Below are 18031 nucleotides of genomic sequence, written 5' to 3'. Positions count from 1 at the left end.
ATTTAAAAAAAAATTGCTCGCAACGTTGAACCAAATCAATGAGAAAGAATATTGACTTCAAATGGTTTAAATGAGCACTCAGGACAGAAATGAGCTAGCACAGCTATTTTCTGATGCTCTTTGTACAATACTGAATAGATTCAGAGTTTCTCCTGCCAACTGGCCTGGATTTGACTATCAGAGAGCACTTGTACTGTTTAGCTGAACAAATAAAAAGTAGCTACTTCAATAAACTGAAACGGACCCAAGGAAGAAAAACGCAGAGGTTAAGTGTCACATCTCGTGTGTTCAATTGACTGTGCGGGTGACTTAATCAGATAATCGTATTACCCACTGTGCTACCCAGCATCTAATTCCAACATGTTAAAAAATGACATTTCAAAAAGAAAGTTATAAAAGTTTTTCCAAATGACTCTTTTAAATATTACATTCAATCAATCTTATTGAATGCTATAGTACAAAGTATGCATTAAATAGGATTGTTTCTGTTGTGTACGATATACCAATCTTGTTAGATAAATTGTAATCATGCAGAATTTCACTCTGAAGCCAAGGCTACTCCTTTTGTTTGATATAAAAAGGTTAAAAATGACCACAAATAATACAGAAGCCTTTTATAGTTGCTAATGCATGCTATCTTTTATGTATGTAGTCCTTATAAAATCAGATAGTTTCAATAGCTTTAAGATAAAGAAAAATGTCAATACTCATAACTGAAGCTATCACTTTGGAACTTAAACATTCAAAAATAGCTGGTTTAGGTGTGTTAATGGACAGATAATATATATATATATATTTAAAAATTGGTTTTGACAGCTTTAAATTTAAGTCATGACGGCCGACAACAGGAATATTTCAGATTTATCTTGCCCAGCTGTTCAGCTACCAATCACTGTACACTAGTACATTTGGTTACCATGAAAAGCATCTCGCTGTTCCATTACAGGTGCTGGTTAAGTGGGATTTCGGCACAGAGGGCAGCTGAGAATGACGACTATTTATATCAGCTGTCATGGTGTTCTTGGACACATTGGGCTGCTGGGGTGCTTATTTAGACAACAGCGCACTTTCATGCACTGCCCATATCAGGGCATGGCGAGCTGCTTGCTCAGGCAGTAGAGCATTTCATAAAAAGCTGCATCTGTTCAGAACGTCAATCAGGCTTCCTGAAAAAATCCTTCAATTACAACGGTGTCAGCAAATGTTCAGACTTCTACACCTTTTGGGAGGGGAGGGGGAATAGAGAAGAGGTTGGAGAGGAGGGGGAAAGCTAATCACACTGATAGAGACGGCCCTTCTCAGCTGAGAGCATGTGTGACGCAACTACACCAGTGTGGTGGAATGTCTTTGAGGGTCTAGCTGGCCTTTTCTCTACTTTTATCCAAATATAACTGTGGAAATAGGGCAAGATTAAATAGCCAGGCCAGTGTCAGACGCATAAAGAGATACTGCAGTGCAGTGCTAATCTTTCTGCAATAGGACGTGCACAGCCCAAACTCTGACTCAGCAGATTTTTTTTTTGATTTGTTGATCCAGGTACCGTACTCTCAATTTATGCTAAAAAGGCAGCTGGCGTTTCCCTTCTTTAATCTTTTACCACATATAAAACATGCACTTCTGCTAACCCTGGGCATTCTACATCAAACTCTTCCCATCCTTTAATTCTGAACACGTGCTTCTGATTTCACTTGCGCTCTTTTTTTTAAAAAAAAGGTCTTACAATTCTCCATCCTGATGTGAACGAACCGATCGACCTCTAATGCAGCAGCTGAAGTATCTGTCCTTTGGGTCAATCTAATCATGCTTAATAGTGGTTTACTTCTCAACACAACATTTTTCACTTCGGGACGACAGTTTAAAATGAGATTGCTTATGCGCCATTCACTAATGCTTTCGCTGGGGCCAAGTCTAGGGTTTTAAACACTTGCGCAATAAAATGGTTACTGGCTTTGATAGTTGAGCTATTAAATTTGGATTGTAAGCTGTCTTATCTTTTGTAGATACTAAAATTTACTGGATTGCTAGTTTACCAATGAACATTCATTGAATGATCCCATTGGCGTTTCTTGGTTATGCAATAAATGAATAAAAAATTGACTTCATAAAGGGCACCTTGCTGGATTCACTTCCAATATGCTTTTCAGTGCAAAATACCTAATGCGTTACAATTTTGGAATTAAGCTTTTAAGTAGGGAAAAAAATCTAAAACATTAATGAATGTAGCATATATTTGAAAAAAGCCGTGTAAAGGACAGAATACTTGATAAAATTATTTTGGCTATTTTGATAAGAGATCCTACATATTGAAATTCAAAATCAGAATTGATTGGTAAATTGAAGATTATGATACAGTCAAGAAAAATATCTCAAAAGCAATAGCCTCTACCTTCCTTTTAATAAATCATAAGTTCTCTTAGAGGTGCTGGCGTTGACTAGTAGATAAAATGCATTAACCAAATAGCCCAACATGGTCATAAAATGCTATTCAAATCTGCAATGACCAAATGGAGCAAGACTTTAAGAGAGAATGTAGACCTATTCTGTATGACTGTGCCTGTCAAGTTGGATTGAATATAGCCCACAATGCCTTTCTGTCACCCTCGTCAAAGGTCATCCTTTTATACCGCAGAATGTTCTCAATCTAGTCTGCTTCACACCTGTTGCTGTCGCAATACCTCCGCAGGGCTTAACATCAGTGGGATTCTCCTACAGAACATGTATCACATGACGATTGACTAATCAACAACATTTACACCCTCTGACCTTTTTCAAAACTTTCCAACTTCAAAGTGCAATTGCCTTTCCATAACGGTACATCTCAAAACCGTTTTTTTTACTGGATTTTAAAATCTTATAATCCTACTCATTAAATTATAGATGGTCTCCATTTTTAACTAACTAGTCTCTTTCTAACTAACTAGTCAAAATAGTAAGACATGACGTATAATTTATTTCAATGTATAATTTCTAAAATGCATACATAGCCATGTCTGGTGGAAACAAAATATGGTAAAGAAACATGCCACATGTAAAACATCAAAAAAAAAAATCTAATCCGCTTCATTGTATCACAAATACAACTCGGTCTTTCCAGAAGGACGTGCAGGGTTTAAATTTCTGTTTATCAGTATGGTACTAGTTTCATGAAAACATCTAATTAAGATGAAATTTTAAAATGATCATAAAATACAATTTAAAATAAAGAACATTTGTAATGTAATATAGGCATACAATTTTACTCTATGCTCTTTACGTTATTATAAAAAGTCATAAAGAGCAAAGAACAACATAATCAGTTAAATCTGGAAAGTCTAGTGTGACTTTGCGGCGAAACTTTTTTATTTTTATAGTAGTTTCTAACCTAGGTAAAGCTTTCCAAACTATGCAGCCTCGAATATGGAAGGAGGGCAACTCTCTTGCTGAATTACATTTTGGCAGATACATGGAAAACATTTCTTCGAGGTTCAGCAATATATGAATAGTATGTTTACAAAATATTTGACTGAAAATATGCTGGGAATTCTTAAATTGCTAATTTTAAAAATAATATATTAAAGGCAAAAACAAAAGTCACTATCTCAAGCTGAGAAAAAAAAAAATCAGATTTAAATAAATTTTTTCTGGTGACAAAAGAATTAAGCCATGCTGCTATATGCTGCTAGACTTATCTAGAGATGAGGGTACTCCTGCAATTTGAAGTACGGTAGTACAATGTGGTGACTGCCTGACTAAACACAATTGTCACCATTTACTTGACATTATTCCCCTTTCAAAATAAATAAAATTAATGCTACTTTGATTCTGGTCTGTTAAAACAAATGTGGACCGAGAGCTTTCCTCCAGCCTTGCATTTCAAAGCAGTGCCGCAGTCAGCATATTGAATATTTAATGTCCTGATGAGCAATTCCACCTGCTGACACAGGAAAAGTGACAGAACAATACATGCACTACAACAAGCTCATCAATTGACTCCAACATTCAGGCTGCCCTGTCAGGCAAATTTTTTTTTTTTCTGGAATGGTCACTCTTCTCCGATGAACATTCGCTACCAGAAATACATACTTCTTTACATTCCATAGCTTGCAAGGTTCATATGGGCATATAAAGAAGTATGTGCTCCAAGTAGGTAATTGCTGGATGCGCATCCTTCACGTTAAAAAAAAAATGCTGATTCAGAATCCCTTGCTCCCCAGGGTCTTGGTTACATGCAGCGAATTTAAAGCACTAGTTAAAAGTGTTTTTTTTCTTCCTTCTTTTTTGTTTTAAAACTACTGTTAAGAACTACAATATGGAAACACAGTTCGCTTCACATATTTTCTATGGATTAGTATACAGTAGAGTTTGGGGAGGGAACACTACATTTCACGATGCTTTCAGTAAAAGACATTTTTGCAGCCATGACACGCTGAATACTTTAATTCATGCTAAGATCAAAAAGAAGACTTTTAATTATCCAAACTGATTGTTCATCACGCAGTTTAGAAAAAAAAGATATTTGCTTACCTAGGTTAAAGTGACAAATTCCATTTATTAGGGGGTCCCACGAGTCATTTTTTTGACTGGTGGATGTTTTGTTGCTCCTGGGATTACTTCTTGATTTCAGGGTACGTGCACTTTTAGACTTAGCGCAGCTGAAGCACACATCTGTTGCCATCGCTGACAGTTCACTTGCAAGTCGCTGTTAAGACAGCGAGGCTTCCCCACAAACACAGATTTCAAAAGGCCGGACGGAACACCGGTTCGGCCCCTCGTGGTTTCAAATCCTGTCCTCTGTTTTCAGTCACTCTTTCTCCGTCTCTGTCTTTCTCTGTCTGCTTCACAGTCATTCCGGGCTGAGCTTTAAACCTCCCCTAACAATGTGGCCAGAGTGGCGATGCTGAAAATGATGATCAGACTGAATAAAAGGCTATTATGGGCAGGATTTAGGCACTAAGGCAAAAGCAAGAGGTCACACGGGGCACTTAATGCTCATTCAGCATTGCTGTAATGGTATGCTCCGCTCATCCACTCACCTGCTTTGTTGACTGCTACTCCGTCCAAGCCTCACAGATCAATACCAATTTACAGGCAAATGCGGAGCAGATGTCTTAGTGTTAATGAATTTTACAATTTCACACATTCTTCTAATAAAAACTACCGGGATGCTTTAAACAAACTTCAACAATGACATTTAAAGCTAGTAGGAAACATTAATTTTCAAAAAAAAATTCAAAAGGCCCCGCTGTTTTTCTTTTACCGTCACTTGTCATTTTTAGTAGTTCATTTAAAAGAAAGAACTTGTCTGAAAGATATTTCCATTCATAAACACACTAACTTTCCTCAGATGTCAGGGATAGTTCAGCTGCACTGCATTCTCTCAAACGCTGGTCAGCACCTTTAAAATTTCACATGATAATGGGAGCACAGGAAGGTGAAGATGAATCTGTGACACATTCCTCTGCCATTTGACAAATGAGGAGGACAGATGATGAGAAACAAATGAAATCAGAAGCTGGCTATGGGTGATCTCACTAAGGATGCATACATGCAATGAACACGAGGAGGGCAGGAAATTGACACAATCCCGCACCCCCCCCTACCTCCCCCTTAGAATATCGCTCTTAGATTCAACAATAATTTTTAAGAATTCCCCAGGCAGGAAGTGGGATGAAAGTTTTTATTAAGCTATGATTTAAGGGATGTGAGCTTTTACTAACTCTAGTCACATTGTAAGATCTGCTGCTATTAAGTAATTATTATTATTATTGTTATTTATCACTGTTTTTTTACTACATCACTTCAGTCAGCATCCATCAAGCAGCCTGTCTCAGCATTAAGCATAAAAGGCTTTTTAACCTTTCAAAGTGATCGCATGTCAGAGGTCTCGCATTTCTGTTTAGATCATTCCAGTCCATTGCTTGCTCTGCAGTTTTTTTTTAAATACGAAGTACACCACGGCAGAATTAAACCCTTGCAACCTCCTGCATTCACACACACACAGGCTCCCACCATCACACTAAAATATATGTACAGATACAGACACACAAACGGACTCACACACACACACACACACACACACACACTCACGCACACACAGACATGTATATCTGGGAGCATGTTGTATGGATAAGGGCTGTCTGAGCCCCACTGTCAGACACAAGTGCAGTCAGAGCAGTTAGAAGAGAAGGAAAGAAGAGAAAGACATACCAGATCAGAGATTCTGTTGCAGCAGTTGTGTCACCAGAGCACTAGCTGAAAGCTGAATCAGCTTTGGAGAGTTAGGGATGCATAGAGGAGGGTCACAGTATCACGAGGTAATAATGCACTTCATGCAGCAGCCGTCAGCCTTCTCTCATAGCCAATCTCTTATGCAGAAAATGGGCCCTGTGATGGTATTAGTCCTCAGATGTAGAAATTCTTCTGAATTTAGCAGCCCCCAACTCCTTCAATCCTGCTGCAGCACAGACTTGCCACGTTGGTGGGTGTTAAAAGGTATAGCATACAAGCGACAAGCAGTAGCTGAAAGGCAGAGAGAGAGAGCGAGCGAGAGACAGAGACAGAGACAGAGACAGAGAGAAGAGAGGCAGACCACGCTGAAGGACAAAACCAGGAGTTTAGGAGAGGCAACCTTCGCTTGAATGGATGCTGCAGCACAGCACACCTTGATACATATGAGCTGCGCTGAACAGGACTGCAGGAGGCTACCTTCTCCCCTCCAGAGGTCAGACAGAAGTAGAGGTCAGGACTCACACACGCAGGAGGGGCTGCTGAGGATACTTTCTAATCAGAAAGTGGGACCACATTTCTAGTACTTATATACTTAGCTAAGCATCTGAAACATGCACTACCGGCAACCAGTCTCTTCAGTGTTGCTCCCTCCCTGACCATATTTAGTCAACCATGGCAAAAAATAGCCTGTCAGCTGCAGATTGCCGAGCCAGGAGTATTTGGAGTTCAATCGTTCGCTCAGCCCATTGACTACTTGTCCTGCAGTGTCCTGACTCTGCCATTTGACTGCTATTTTTAGCCAGGCCAAATAAAGAGGTATCTCATCTTACCACTAACGTGTCCTGGTGATTCAGTAGGTCCCTACTATGTATGGTAAGCATCGATATAATAATAGATATTGACAGAAACTGTGCTGAATCTGTTGAACTTTTTTTTTTGCAGAAGAAAACAATGGAAATGTCTTGAAAGGTTGGAACTTGAAAGGATATTGATTTTTTTCCTCTCTCTCCCTTCAGCTGCTTTGTGCGATTAAATGCAAAATACTTGGGGATGATAAATATTAAAGATACAAGCCAACTAGGCCAGCCACCCCTCTGTGAATCAGGCTTCATTCGTTAGTTTGTAAAAATGTTTCTCAATAGCAATGGGATAGCACTTGTTATCCCTGTGGTCGATTACCCTACAGTGGCAGGAAGATCAGTTTAGATAGCTTGCTGTGAAAGTACCCCTTGGATCCTCCTGCACTGCTCTGGTGAGCACTAATCTACTGTAGGACTTCCCATCAGAGCTGAATAGTGTAAATCTCAAGAGACAGCAGTTTAGGTCACCAGTGATAACTGACCAGAGAGGGTCTCCAGATTCCAGAACTAGACATTAGGCTCCAAAGATAACTGCCCATAAATAAGACCAGAGGGAATGTTGTGTTTAATGATGGATTCTTTATGCAGAGTTGGGGGTAACGAGAGTGTTGATTTATTTGTTTGCAGCAGCCAGCTGTTCAGTACTGAAAGAAAGCATGCGACCAGGGTTTAAAATGTAAGTGCACAGCTGTAAAACTAACCAAATTTCACCTTTCCCCTGTGAGCCATAATCTATACAATATTTTTGTAAGATGTTCAGAAAGCAGGAGGATTTCTGATCTTCATTATTGGTCCCAGGCTTCTTGTTCTTGTGACTGATTTTATACCAGACCACAACAGCACCATACAACAGCCACATTACTGCAAATAGCAGATTATATTTTCATCTGTTATCTATGGTTTTTGCCATTTTCATGCAAACTGAAAAGTACTGCTGTCTAAATGGGTTTCAATACATTCAATTACATTTCTTTGCCATTTACATCAATCTTTATATATTAGATATAAATAGAGACAGATATACAAATACACACACCACATGCCCACCTATCTATACTTGCACTAAACTGCTATAATTTCCACAAAACTGTGTGCAGCATCTCTAGAAAAGGTAGGCCATCTGGAAATGCCTATGGATATTCTGGTGCTATGGTGTACTGCAGGAATATATTTAGCACAAACAATGCAGCGAGTTTGATTTGCATTGCACACAGTTACTGGTGAGATAAATCATACATTTAAGACAACTGAGGTGCATTGGACTGTTAGTGACGAAAGATCATATTAATTTCCTACCTTTCCCTTTCTCAAGGATATTCACTGCAGAGAATTCTTACTGACTTGGATGGAATGATCTATATATTATCCCCTAATGATTCCAGGTTGAGGTGGGAGGAAGGTAACGCACAGGTAATATTTTTAATGCCTGATTTTGGGAAAGCCTGTATTTTAGAAATATAAAGAAAGATTTATAGTAAGGCCGGGAACATGTCAGATTTTATTTATTCTCTGCATAATAAATTGCAGCTTTAACCCTTAAGAGAGTGCATTGAACAAAAATTGCACTGCTTTAATATGCTGTCAGATAGATCTATTAAGAATTTCTGTGTCCCATGGCTTCGAAAGCACAGTCACTAATTTTTTTCCATCCATCATTTATATGGATAATTCATTACCTGTTTCACAAGAGAATTGATATCACATACTGAAGGAGAAATGTTTATTTCTGTTTTTTCCCCCTCTTCATTAGACAGTAAACATTCATAAGCAGAAGTGTATCTTGTTCCTGAGATTTTTTTAATAGATTTTTCTTCAATTTGGTTTTCATATTAAATTCTGTATCATTCTCAAAGAAGGGAACAAAGGAAATTTGTGTGTGTGTCTGCATAAAACACTAATATACAATGTGTACGAACAGCAACATTTATATCAGTTTCCATATTGTGCAGGATGGAGTGGGAACAATACTTTGATGGTATTAAAGGATCTGTTTTATTTGGGATATTGATTCTCTTGCAGCTATTCATAGAACACTGTCTTTACTGAATGAAGGTACAAGGAAATTAAAATGGAAGAAAAATAAGTAGGTGGAGAAAAGACAAAAAGGAGGTTAGAAACATTCTTATACTTTACTTCTGTAAGTGTCACTGAGGGATTCTTAAAAGATCTGATTTTATTCTTTCCCTGACCTTTCATCATTATAATTTTAGTTTGGATTTATTTAGTAATACAGTTCTTACCAGTTTTCTGTTTTATCCCTTTTAATTGGACCTAACAAGACTCTGATTCAACCAAAAGTAAAATCTCAGTATACTTACTTGTTTCGTTGAGAATGGAGCTGAAATTCAGGACCGTACATTACATACGTTGTTGAAATAAATCCGACAGTATCAGTCATTTTTTCAACTTCATTTATGTCTTGAACTTAGTGGTAAATCTGAAATTGATAGCACAGAATTGATTTTATAGCAGTAAATAGTTACATTAAGTCCCATTAATACTTGTACCCTGTGTGACTCTAGTGTGAGGCACTTCAGGTACCACTGAGATAAGGTCTTAGGTCAGGCAGATGGTAATGCAATGCTATCATACCATGTCACCACACTGGCATCCCTTATTGTCTAGGGATAAGCACTACAGCTGCAATGTGGACTCTAATATCACACTGAAACTACATTTCCATTGTGTTAAAACTGATGTAATAATCCCACAGCCAAGAGGACTAGATTTTTGAGTTAGCGGGGGTCATTTTGTCTTTGGGTGATAGTGTGAAACAGGCAATATCGGATCAGCCTCCCATTATACATCTCTCCTGAAATGAAAATCAGCAGAGATGTATAACGGGCAGCTGATCCGACATCGCCCGTTTTACACTATCATCCAAAGTCAAAATTACCCCCAGTATGTGTTGTTAGTGGGTTATGTGGAGGCCTCCTCTCTGGAACATAACAAACATTTTAAATGACACTTTGCTCCCCAATGGCTCGGTAAGTTTATCAATGAGTTGCTGAACTATACAGACTAAGTTTGATCCCTGAGCTGTGCTGAATAGGCTGATCTCAACTGGGGAGACAGCAGGGGCTCTATAATTGGCTTCAGCATGCATGGGTTAAGTAAGATGGGACTGGTTCAGGCTTCAATGCAATACTCTCTTCCCTCCCCCCATGATTGAATAGCTTGCTGATATTCACCATCAAGGCTCAGTTCTGAAGACCAACCACTTGGACAAAAGCCTCCGAAAGCTTGTGATTTTCAAATAAAACTGTTGGACTATAACCTGGTGTTGTAAGATTCCTTACATTTGTCCACCCCAGTCCATCACCGGCATCTCCACATCATAGAGGATATCAGGTATTGATGGAACCATACCCTAGCAAAGAAACACCTCAGGAACAGGAGTGCCTACAATTGATGAGAAACGAAAATTAATGGCACTTAATGCTCTCCTAATGCTCAATGGATAGATGTGCCACCTGATGCGACACTGGAAGTCCCAGGTTTGTATAGCTTAGTTGGGCACTGATAGTTGGGAATGGGGGTGGGGGGAAGAGAGCTATAATTAGTCTCAGTATCCTCAACCTAAGACAGGGGGTGGGGGGGGGGGGGAAATCAACCAGGTTTATCACTCCTAAATGCTTTCCAGTGACCCCCTGCTGGCAAATACATGTGAACATCACGTGAGGACAGAATCAGGCTCAATTACTCACTGTCTAGGATCACATATGAAGAATGACCACTTGGGCAAGGTATCTGAGTCTTACTGGTACCATCAAACTGCGCCCCAGCAATGCCTTTGGGAGAAATAGGCATTAGAGAAAATTATGAATAAAACAATAAATGAGACTTTGAATCTCTATCCTCTATATATAGCTCCTGATGTTACTAAAAGCTAATCAGAAAAAGTATAAAATAAAGAATACAACGGTATAGGAAAGAAATGATTATTAGGATTGTTGTAAATTAGTAGAACAGTAATTCCTAATCAGGCTGTAAAACATAATCTAATAAATTTGATCCTGGAATGGAGAATAGGCTACTTTATCATGTTTAGGGTCCCCTATTTTAGAATAGGACTATATAGGAAATTTATTTTAGTTATTAGCTGCTATAACCTAAAGAATCAATGTTTCTGAAATTCAAATCAAATGATAAGAAATTTAACATAGGTGAAACTCCGACATGCTAACTAATCAGGTTATATATATTTTTTATTAATCTATTTGTTAATATTTAATGAAGTGTTTACAGGGTGATAATTGCTCCTTTTAAGTACCGATTGCAGATGAAAAATTGGATGGAAACACTTATAGTACCATTCCTGATTGCAAATCTTTCTAGTATGAGATAATCAAGTGAGTCTCACCAACAAGAAACCAGGGTGGTCGGAAGCATAACTAATATAGTTCACATTTATTAAAATGAAAAAAAGAAAATCCTTAAAATGATATGGCAAAGTGGAAATGAAGGAGCAGGAACAAATTATTTCAGTGGTGGTATGTTTTTGTGTTAATGAGTTCTACTTTTTTATTATGGAGTCATTGGAATCCCCATATTAGTCATAAATAAGCTCTTGAGACACTTTATCATCTGAAGAAGGAAACGCTGAGGTTTGAAAAGCTCACTTGTGCTATAAAATATGTCAGTGTTATAAGAAGATTCATGGTTATACTATCAGTATTTTTATTATCATCTTACAGCATCAGACTAGCATCAATGCTTACTGCCCTTAACAGGACTCCTTGTGGGGATCTGAAACAATCCATTTAAATGCATATCATATGAACGTATTATTGGGAACTTGTACAATATCCAAGCATCAGCTGATTGTGTCCTGAAAATGTCCTGCCTTGTTGAATGTTTTATGGATTAAGTAGCTTGTTGGCAGTATGAGCTGATGCATTAATATCAGGACTGTAATAAATGACCAAGGATTTCTTGTGCTGTCAATTCTGCAGCTTTGGAGATTGGTAATTAAATTGTCAACATTTCCAATTATGTTTATGGTTCCTACTTATCAGAGCTATTTAAGTTATTTAGAGTAATGTTTGATTTCAGAGAAGCCAGTTGATAATTTCAATAATCAATAACGGACTATAGTTATTATGAGTGGCAGTAGCAAAGAGTTGATAAATGCAAAATAATAGTAAATGTAGATGAGTTACAAGGCTATAATTCAATTGAGAAGGTGTGGGTAACATCATACAGAGATTGGAGCGTTGCCTTTTAACTCACTCCCAGGGATTTGGTACTTTATGTATCATTTGCTAATAGGGTAAATTTAGTGATCCCGCACTCCCAGTGGGCAGCTTTGCTCAGAGGAAACACGGATCAGAGAATTGGCTCTGTAGTGTTGTAGCCCTATCTCTGACATGCACTCTCGTCGAGTGAGGCTCCTCACTGGCAGTGCAGGAGCACTGAATTTACCCTACAGTTTTACAGCTTTTTGCACTAGGTTTATTGAGCTGATGATTGCATGGTTGAGAAATGCAATGTAGAATCTAGGAGATTGTGATTATAGTCTTACTGTTATGTTTCAGGGCCTGTAGCATTAGAACATTTTGCAGCAGCTGATGCATTAATAACAGGACTGTAATGAATCTGGACATTAAGCTACAGTGTATATATTATAGAAATCTATTTTTGTCATCTTGTACAAGTTCTTTTTAAATTTAGGTGATTTATTGATGTCCAACCGTTTATGTTAACTGGTTCTACAAATGCTCACAGCCACTTGGTTAGTCTTATTGAACAAGCCAAGTAATGAACCACACTGTGCTGTTACTTCAAATAAATATACTGCTTCTTTCTTTTGGCAATATTATGGGATAAAATGAATAAAGCATAATTTGATCAACTGCAATTGAAAAGAAAGACTTGCATTTATATAGCTCCTTTCACAACCTCAGGGCATCCCAAAGCGTTTTACGATCAATGAAGTACTTTTGAAGTATAGTCACTATTGTACTGTAGGAAAGGTGGCAGCCAATTTGCACACAGCAACGTCCCACAAAGAGCAATGTGAGCCACGGCTAACACCTGGACTGACACTTAGATGAAACTGTACATGGATTATCACAGTGGTGTAAAATGACTCTTGTAAAAGTGCCAAGTTATCAGGTCTACTTAATCAGCTTCTGTTGGAACACTGGCTAGCTCCCAAGTCAACAAGTAAACGATTCACAATCTAAAGCAATGCAGAGCAGCCCCATCAGAGTGGCAAGTAATCTTCCTTCTCCTTCTCCAGTATACCATTGACTTAAACCCAGCTGTTACTGATTTTGTTTTGCTTGTTCAGCCCAATGTATGTGGGTGCTAACCAAAGTATAGTGTACCAGAAGCACACATAAGAAGAGCAGTCTCTTGTCAAGTCAATTATTATCATGTGTCCAAGTGACCCAGCAGTTTTAAGGTTCTGATGTAACCTTTCATATCTAGATGGAATGTTGGCAGGTATTTGACACTCTATCTCACATGGATATTCCCAATAGTAGCTGTGGACACATGCTTTGGAATACCTTCAAGCAATGAATACTTGTCCAAATGCACTCCATGGATGTCAGGATAAATAACCATAAACCTTTCAATTTCACTAAACATCAAAACGCCACTGAGAAAGTGTTCAATATGCTATAGGCAATAACAGCTGCAAGTGGAAATTTAAACTGGAAGTATAAATGTCATCACACACAGCATTGTCATTGGAGAATGTAGAACACAGATGTAGAGGATAAGTCATGACCAGCAGCATTATATGATAAATATCTTCACAAGTGAGGCTGACTGGTTATGGTGAACCTCACGGGTAGAGAAATTTGTCACATCACGCTGCTGGCTATGATATTATATTACATACTTCTAATACATATTCAGCTAAAATAGAATATTAAAACTTTTTAAAGGGATATTAGTGTGCTGGGGACAGGAATGCATCTTAGTTAAGGTACCCAATCATGCATTCCCAGATCATGGATCGCATGGTTAGATGCAGAGTAAAACTGCAGCAGTGTAATGTTTTTCCATTTCCCACCCCAGTCATCCTGTTATCTCTCAAGTAAGATTCCCAATTAGTCCTGAATTAGGGGTAGTTTTGTGCCGTGGAACCACACCCACTAGGAACCGGATCCAGCTCCTGTGCCGTCCGCCATTTTGGACCATTCGGCCCCCATTTTACGCCTGAAAAATGAGCGTGGCATGATCAGATTTCCAGGCCAAAGTTCTGATGTACGACCAACAATGCCTTGGTCTTAAGGGAAACTGCACTGAGCACTGTGAAGTTTCTGACTGATAGACGTTTTAATCTATTTGTTGATCAGATGGGTTACTGCCACTGCTTTTGGCATGGCAAGTACTTTAGAACATAGGAAGCTGCAAAATGAGAGAAAGCCATTTGGCACATCAAGGTCACTGTTATTTTGTATTGCAGTACTTTTGTGTTAATATATTACGTGAATAATATTCAAACCTCTTTGAGTCAATGTTGTCGAGAGGGCATTTTGTTTCAACCTATATTTAGGTTTCTGTCAGTGAAGGGGCTAAAGCAAAGGAACAATGCTGAGATGCAGGCTTTTTTTTAAATGTTGAGGGAGCCAGTGACACAGAACTTATCTCAGACTTGTCCCTTTCCTAGCCTAGCCACCTGTCCCCTTTCTGCAATAGAACTAAAACAAGTGCATGCTTATAATTTTTGTGGTACATTTTCTGTGACCTGACTGCCAATAAGTGTTTTAGTCACTTTGTTGTATCCTCAACACCAGCATTACACACTCCCATTTTAATGTCATTCACACCAGGTGGATTGCAGTTAAAATATTTCCCTTCCCTGGGTACTTTTATCATTTGATGGTTCATCTATAAAAGCAACGTCATTGGATTGATTTCACAATTCTTCCCAACAATGTAGTGTCAATTGGATAACATACATTTGGATAACACACGTCACTCTGCTTTTTAAGAAAGGAAAGAGAGGGAAACTGGGGAATTATAGACCAGTTAGCCTAACATCTGTTGTGGGGAAAATGCTGGAGTCTATAATTAAGGGTAGGGTGACTGAACACCTCGAGAATTTTCAGTTAATCAGAGAGAGCCAGCATGGATTTGTGAAAGGTAGGTCGTGCCTGACAAACCTGATTGAATTTTTTGAAGAGGTGACTAAAGTAGTGGACAGGGGAATGTCAATGGATGTTATTTATATGGACTTCCAGAATGCATTTGATAAGGTCCCACGTAAGAGACTGTTAGCTAAGAATGAAGCCCATGGAATTGAGGGAAAAGTATGGACTTGGTTAGGAAATTGGCTGAGCGAAAGGCGACAGAGAGTAGGGATAATGGGTAAGTATTCACATTGGCAGGATGTGACTAGTGGAGTCCCGCAGGGATCTGTCTTGGGGCCTCAATTATTCACAATATTTATTAATGACTTAGATGAAGGCATAGAAAGTCTCATATCTAAGTTTGTCGATGACACAAAGATTGGTGGCAATGTAAGCAGTGTAGATGAAAACATAAAATTACAAAGCAATATTGATAGATTAGGTGAAAGGGCAAAACTGCGGCAAATGGAATTCAATGTAGACAAATGTGAGGTCATCCACTTTGGACCAAAAAAGGATAGACCAGGGTACTTTCTAAATGGTAAAAAGTTAAAAACAGTGGATGTCCAAAGGGATATAGGGGTTCAGGTACATAGATCATTGAAGTGTCATGAACAGGTGCAGAAAATAATCAATAAAGCTAATGGAATGCTGGCCTTTATATCTAGAGGACTGGAGTACAAGGGGGCAGAAGTTATGCTGCAGCTATACAAAACCCTGGTTAGACCGCACCTGGAGTACTGTGAGCAGTTCTGGGCACCGCACCTTTGGAAGGACATATTGGCCTTGGAGGGAGTGCAGCGTAGGTTTACTAGAATGATACCCGGACTTCAAGGGTTAAGTTACGAGGAGAGATTACACAAATTGGGGTTGTATTCTCTGGCGTTTCGAAGGTTATGGGGTGATCTGATTGAAGTTTATAAGATATTAAGGGGAACAGATACGGTAGATAGAGAGAAACTATTTCCGCTGGTTGGGGATTCTAGGAGTAGGGGGCAGTCTAAAAATTAGAGCCAGACCTTTCAGGAGCGAGATTAGAAAACATTTCTACACACAAAGGGTGGTAGAAGTTTGGAACTCTCTTCCGCAAACGGCAATTGATACTAGCTCAATTGCTAAATTTAAATGTGAGATAGATAGCTTTTTGGCAACCAAAGGTATTAAGGGATATGGGCCAAAGGCAGGTATATGGAGCTAGATCACAGATCAGCCATGATCTTATCAAATGGCGGAGCAGGCACGAGGGGCTGAATGGCCTACTCCTGTTCCTATGTTCCTATGCTAATCTTTAAATTAGTGCCCATATCTATTGATGCTACCAGTCATAATATTAGCCCTTAGTTCTTTGGGCAAGTTGAGAAAAATTCCAATCTCCCTGGGCCAGTCTCCCTGCCCCTCTCTGCACCAAAGTTTCTTCCCTCATCTGTCGGCACTGACTCATGTTTGGGTATTGTTGCATAGGCAATGAGCCTTTCAGTACCATACTAATTGACAGGTCTTCATGTGTGAATCCAGAAAGAATGCATTGGCAAATTCTTTGACCAGAGGGAGAATTATAACTGAGCCACATCTTGCCTTTACCTCATGACCACACATCCTCACTTTCCAGCCAGATTCACTGAGGAGCATCCAAGAGTGGGAACTGTTGCTGATTGGTCCCTTCAGTAGGCAAGCAGCTTTAAGTTTTCAGCTCACTGTGATGTTGAAACAAACACTACCATTACGGTAATAAAACTACCCATACATTACGAATCATTTAATCACTGAAGTATTACCCAAATATTTGATTTTGAACTTTGCTTTTACTTGATTTCTATCTAATTTAACCAGTTCTAGTAATTCTAATTTTTTGCTTAAGAAATTAAAACACTTTGCTTACTTTCATTCTTAGCCTGGATCCTGCGTCCATTTTAGAAGTGGGAACAACATTGAACGAATCAAGGTCTGCAATTCTGAGAAATGACCTGACGTGATTTCCGTTTTTGAATAGACTCAATATTATTGGGTGAGTTATCTTGTCCATGACACTGTTAATATATGGCAAGGGTTAAATGAATTTCTATTTTGACCTCACAGTATATCTCTTTTGCTTGCTTATAAATTTCAGAGCCCCGGTTACCTAACATTTACAGAAGTACTTCTAGTTTACGTTCATGCCATAAGGACATGTCATTTTCTCGCTAGGTACAGTATTGTTTGTGATTTTCTGTTTAATTATATTTAAATGAAGACTTTGTGCATTATCATGGTATCATAGTAGGTACAGCACAGGAGGAGGCCATTTGGCCCATCGTGCCTGTGCCGGCTCTTTCAAAGAGCAATCCAATTAGTTCCATTCCCCTGCTCTTTCCTCATAGCTCTGTAAGTTTTTTCCCTTCCAGTATTTATCCAATTCCCTTTTGAAAGTTACTATTGAATCTGCTTCCACCACCCTTTCAGACAGTGCATTCCAGATCATTACAACTCACTGCGTAAAAGAAAGTTTCCTCATGTCGCCTCTGACTCTTTTGCCAATCACCTTAAATCTGCATCCTCTGGTTACTGATCTTTTGTCACTGGAAACAGTTTCTCCTAATTTACTATCAAAACCGTTCATGATTTTGAACATCTCTGTCAAATCTCCCCTTAACCTTCTCTGTACTAAGGAGAACAACCCATTAGAACTGCATTACCACATATATTGCCAGTTTGGCTGAACATTGTTGAAACTGAATGCTCTTTCAGGTCATTCTTATGTTTTTCAAAATGTTTCTAAAAAATAAATAATTAAATTTGTGTCTGGCTGCAGTCTTGGGTACAACGAGGGTGAAATTGGCCCTGGGTGGTCGTACAAAACAGGCAAAGGCGAACTGGCAAACTTTCCCTTGAAGCCAA

General features: G+C 38.7%; 2 long non-coding RNA genes across 3 annotated transcripts in view; one reads left to right on the top strand and one right to left on the bottom strand.

Moving 5' to 3' along the window:
- LOC137335184 (uncharacterized) overlaps positions 1-6777 on the bottom strand; it is a 37511-nt gene extending 30734 nt beyond the window's left edge. For both annotated transcript variants that reach the window (XR_010966355.1, XR_010966356.1), the window contains exons 1-2: positions 6187-6777; positions 4504-4876 (exon numbers count right to left, since the gene is read on the bottom strand). This is a non-coding gene — a long non-coding RNA (uncharacterized lncRNA). The remainder of the gene's footprint in view (positions 1-4503; positions 4877-6186) is intronic.
- Positions 6778-8390: 1613 nt separating this feature from the next.
- LOC137335434 (uncharacterized) lies at positions 8391-17156 on the top strand. Its single transcript, XR_010966412.1, has 3 exons — positions 8391-8477; positions 9087-9176; positions 17049-17156. It is a non-coding gene; the product is annotated as an uncharacterized lncRNA (long non-coding RNA).
- Positions 17157-18031: the final 875 nt, after the last annotated feature.

This window comes from Heptranchias perlo, chromosome 19 (genome assembly GCF_035084215.1).
Source record: "Heptranchias perlo isolate sHepPer1 chromosome 19, sHepPer1.hap1, whole genome shotgun sequence".
Lineage (NCBI taxonomy): Eukaryota > Metazoa > Chordata > Chondrichthyes > Hexanchiformes > Hexanchidae > Heptranchias > Heptranchias perlo.
The sequence above is the reverse complement of the archived record's forward strand: the minus strand, read 5'-3'. Positions and strand labels throughout refer to the sequence as shown.